Raw genomic sequence first — 5924 nt, 5'->3', positions numbered from 1 at the left:
TTAATATTATTAAAATATATATACATCTTTCATTCCAAAAATATTATAAACACCTGATTGAAACGCAATGAAAAAAACCTATCATATTTATTAATAAAATCAAAATAGAAAATAAAACATAATAATATAAATAATAAAATTATAGTTTTTAAAATTTAATATAAAGAATGAAATTTTACATATTTAAAATAAATTTAAAATAATCTCTGAATACTAGACAATTAATCTCTTAAACATTAAACCAATCTATATACCAATACATATAAACTTAAATACTATTAAATTATTTAAAAACATTAAAATAATGTAACTATCTTATTTAAATTTACTTAACAGTAATATAAAATCAGTAAACTAATCATAAATCGCTGAAAACGAATCCCCATGAACCTTTCTACCAAAGAACGATATGAAAATGCGAGGGATGTTCTTCGATCCGTCCAGAGGAGAACCACCAATGGAAACTCCTCTGATTTCTTAATATTATTAAAATATATATACATCTTTCATCCCTGAAATATTATAGACACCTCTTATGTAAGATGATTGAAACACAGTGAAAAAAAACCTATCATATTTATTAATAAAATCAGAATGAGAAAATAAAATATTATAAAATAAAAAACAAAATTTGAAAACTAAAATTTAATGTAAAGAATGAATTTTTACATATTTAAAATAAATTTAAAATAATCTCTAAATAGTAGAAAATTAATATCTTAAACACTAAACCGATCCATATAAACCTAAATATTTTTAAATTATTTAAAAAAATTAAAATGATGTAACTATCTTATTTAAATTTACATAACGATAATATAAAATCAGTAAACTAATCATAAATCACTGAAAATGAATATGTCATTAAAATACTTCATCAAGTCTTACTATAAAGGATAGGCAATTGCTTTTTGGAAAAGTGGTATTAATGAATCACGGTATCGGTACATAGTATTGTAACAAAGTTTATTTAGAAGTTAATAATATTCATGGTAACTTTAATAATATCTATGATAAGGTTAATTTATGTAGTAAAATGGATCTTAATTTATAGTTACCATTTATATGTTTTATATATTAATTATTATGACCTCACCCTACAATATGACAAAATAAATTTTATTATTTTATTATTTTATCTTTTTATTATTAATTGATCCATATTTAGATGTTTACACTAATTTAATAACACTACAACATCTCCCATATATTATGTTCTATACCAGCTTAGATTCATGTTATCTCTAGATCTACCAAGCTTTTAGAGGGATGAAATATTTTTCACTCTAAAAGAGGTTTGCACCTCCAGAAATTTGATCCCTATGAGCACTTGTTAGAACCAAAGGTTGAATCAATGTTCTTACTAATATTATTTATGTTTATATAAATTTTAGGTTTTCATATAGATATTCTTATTTTTAATTTTATTAAAATAATTATACTTAAAAATTTTATGCTTTCTTTAATTTAAATTTTTAAATGTGACATGCATATTATTGATAATGTATATGTGTGATTATTAACTATATGGTTTCATTATTCTTAGTTTGTGCCGAGGCATGGCTTTAGTAAGCTCTGTAATTCATTTCATGTTGACTATTATTAGCTAAGAATTGAAAAATAAATATTTATACAATATAATGTCATGCCGATAATTGTCTCACATAATTTATGTCATAATTTATGGATACAATTGCAATTATAAAGCATGAATTATAGATATTTGTGTAGGGATATTACAACCATCCAAAAATAAAATCCTTGAAAATAACTCATACTGAGGTAAGTTACTTCTCACAATAGTTTGAGAAAGTGTTTGCATAAACAATGGGTATAAATAAGATCTAAATAAATACACTTATTAGGAGTTACTTCCCACTTTAATTTGTATTTTATTTGCATAAATAACCGATAGGAACAAGATGTAAATAAATATACTTATGAGGAGTTTTCCCACCTTAATTTATATTTTCATCAAAACTTATATAAGTGTAAAATAAGTCCTTCTTTTTAAGTAAGTCATTAATTAATTTATTTCATATCTCAATTTATGAAATGTATATTATATTTTTTTAATCCACTAGTAATGTAGGATTGACCAATGTAGATTATAATTTTTTATACAATTTTTCCCAAAGCATAATTTCCAACTTGAGTGGAAGGGACTAATGTGTGTTCCAACATTTGTTTCTTTTGTTTCAATTTATTTATCATTTGTTTATTTTGTTTTGATTTATCTATAATATGAAATGTATATTATAACTTATTTTAGAAAAGAATGGTTGTAGTTTTTTAATAAAAGTAAAATACGACATCTAGACCATAATGAGCTATATGATGTGGACATTTTTTTCTATATATTTTTCACACAATTAAAATTGCATATTTCATATGGGTTTTAGATCACAACACAATTACTTATAACTTTTTATTACTTTTAAATTGTTTAGACATGTAAAAATTTATAAACATTTTCACCACTACAACAGTAAGACATTCTAAACTATAACACCCTTGGTAATCCAAGGTCAAAAGTATCACATTACAAATTCTAAAGATTAGAATAAATATTTCATCATGCATGAATTTTAGATATTTGTGTAGTGATTTTTTATTCTTAAGTTTTATAGGAGAATCATCTAAAAATTAAATCCTTGAAAATAACTCACACTCACGTAAGTTACTTTCCACCATAATTTAAGAAAGTATTTACATAAACAACGGGTAGAAATAATATCTAAATAAATATACTTATAAGGAGTTTTCCTACCTTAATTTAGATTTTCCTCAAAGCTTATGTAAGTGTAAAATATGATGCAGGAGCATCTAGCTCGCCATGACTAGGTGAAGTCTTTGCCAGGTTGGAAGGTTGATGATTGTCTAGACTGTTTTTTTATTATTTTATTTAGTTTATGAGGTCATGAGATAGGATTTTAATTTATTTTAATTTTAGGTCGCTATGTTAAGTCAGGGTTAAATGGACGATTAGGGTTATTAAGGTCCAAACAATAATAAAACAGTAGTTAAGAATTAATCTGTTCATTTAGAAGAGAAAAGACAAAACTGCCTAAACAAAAATCTTGTAATGTCAACCGAACTGTCGTTATCAACCATATCATGTTTGTTCAACTAAAATCCATGACAGTTTCAATTAACTGTAATCAAAATGTATAAGAGCAGAAATGCAAGACAAAAGTAGGGTTTAGCAATTCTAGAACATAGAAATAAAGAAAGAAGAGACAAATCTTATTTTCAGAAACAGTTCATCTGATTCATTGCCTATCTCTGTAATGTTATATTTTTTTTATCTATTGTGTAATTAAGAATAGTTCCAGCATACTATAATCGACCACTTCACGTCGCATTTCTAAACATTTCCAACAAACAACAATTCAAGTACGAATTTGCATAACACAGCCGAATGAGACCATGCAAATGGGAGAGCGTAAGGAGAATAGCCAATCACAGCGAGACCTATAATAAAAGAATAGTGGAACAGAGTGTCGAAGGTAACGAAAATGCAACACAGGTAACCCCGATAACCTTTCCAAATTTTCATGACCAAACAAAGATACATAGAATAGTGTCCACGACAATTGTTATTCAAGCCAGAATTATATTACATCGTTATAAACAAAAGACATGTATTAGTGTCCAGGAAGGACAAACCCTAGGTTAGGGTTCCATAACAGAGCTCGGTTCTTTTTATCGAACATAACAGCTAAATCAAACAGAAGTCAAAGCCAGTTCAAACTACATTCCATTGACAGTGTTTTGAACTAAACGTGGCTACCAGACAGCAAATGACAAACCTTTCAAGAAACCAAACCAAACCCCTAACTATAAACTGATAGCTCTCAGGCACCAGAGCCTACCGGACAAGGGATTGTTACATTGGAAAGCCGAACTGTAAAGGAGTCCATGCACCCAGGTTGAACCAGAGACCTGCATAGGCAAACAAGGTTTTGTTAGCCACTGTTGCTGCAATACCAGAAGGAAAGAGTTAAAAAGAGGACAAATGGAAACCCCAGGTACCTGAGCAAGTTGGACCGAGAAGCTGTGGAATTGAGCCACTGACAAGTTGACAGAGCCTGAGAGATAGAAGGCGCATTCCTGGTTAGATTCAATACCAGATGAAGAGAGGATTAAATCAGGGAGAAGAGTAGTTACCTGTGCGCAGTTGCCAAAGTTGTTTACCTTGTTACCTGTGCTCAAAATCACCAACAACAAAACCAGTTCATAAACCGAACAGAGACCAGAAGCAGTGAGAACAACAGCAAGGGGAAAACACCAGACGGGAGACCACATTCAAGAGATTAACGACTGAACGAAGCCAAGGCACTTACATCTGAGAAATAGCTCATACAAACACACCTCTAGAACCTGGGCAGGTTCGTGACACAAAAGGAACCCATAGACAACCACACTCACAAGCTCAAAAGACCAGCATACGCTTGCAACCATAACCGAAAGAGGAACAGAGACCACCATATGCGTTTGAGGAGGAGCCAGACAGGGTAGTTACCAAACCCTCGTCGGACTACAGAGCAATAGGGAAGAATCGCGAATGACAAGACCACCAAAGCATTTTGGCAAAGAGTGAACGGAGGGAGCCACGCTCGAGGCTGGCAGCTGAACAATAAATGTTGCATTAAAACATTCCCATTACCACTGTAAAATATCTATTGTCACACCACATACAACCGCCAGCACAACCAACCAAATCCGCCACATCATAAAAACCGAAACTAAGTGCAAAGCCAAGCCCAGGTGTAAAGTGTGGGCTCGTGTGGGTTGGGTCACATCAGAGTGGTATCAGAGCAGTTTTTTTTATGTTAGTAGGAGGAATGGAGAGAGGAAGGCGTCGTCATGGTAGAGGCGCTTGAAGATTGGCAAAGGAAGGGATGAGAGAGGAGATCAGAATTCTTGCTGCCCGTTTGGAGGCAGTAGAGTAGGTAGACGAAGAGATCCAGAAATAGGCGATGCCAGTGAAGAGGAAGTTGAAGTAGTAGCAGATGGACCAGAAGGTGAATCCGCAGAAGTGAGACTATTGAGATCTGTTTTAGTGGCAAGCAGTAAACCCAAGCCAGAACTCTCGACGTATGATGACAGCCTGTCTATCGAAGTCTTATTGGATTGGATTAGTGAGATGGATAAGTATTTCTAGTCTGAGGAAGTTAGAGAAGACCGCAGAGTTAAATTCGTTGCGACAAAATTGAAGGGACACGCAGCCCTATGGTGGGATAGTGTTCAGAACGAGAGGAAAAGATTGAACAAGGTGCCGATTAAAACCTGGTCAAGGATGGTGGCCAAGTTAAAGGGCAGATTTCTGCCGAGGGACTATCAGATTGCATTCATAGACAGGTACAGAATCTGAGGCAGAAAGGACTAACGGTAAGGGAGTACACGGAGGAGTTCTATAGAGTGAATTTGCGAGCCGGATATACAGAGGATACAACAGAAAGAACAACCAGGTATATTAATGGGCTAAGGTTAGATATTTTGGATGAAATCAGTATTTTGTCTCCGAACAACACTAAGGAACCGTATCAGAGTGCGATGAAGGTGGAAGAGAAAATTGCTAGAAGGCAGAATTCCCGGAGAGGATGAGGAGCCAGCAAAGGGAAAGGCGAGTCCTATGGCAGGGGCCGAACTGCTAACAGCAATGAGGAAGCCAGCAGTTCTAAAGCTTCTGTGTCAGCAGATAGAGATGACAACGTGAGAGGGTGTAGGTCATCCCAGCGAGGCAGGGGAAATGGCTGAGGTAGAGCGACTGGTTATTAGTGTTATAGGTGTCATAAATGGGGGCACCACTCATTTGAATGTCCAGAAGCAGATCCAACTGGAGAGTGGGGTGTGTATGTGGCGCAACCAAAGGAAGCAGTAGCACCTCCTCAAGAAGTAGAGAATGCTCTAGAGACGGG

This window comes from Pinus tabuliformis, chromosome 1_1, assembly GCF_031772625.1.
Source record: "Pinus tabuliformis cultivar Carrire ecotype Pingquan chromosome 1_1, CPIR1, whole genome shotgun sequence".
Taxonomy (NCBI): Eukaryota; Viridiplantae; Streptophyta; class Pinopsida; order Pinales; family Pinaceae; genus Pinus; species Pinus tabuliformis.
This window is presented reverse-complemented; position numbering follows the sequence as displayed.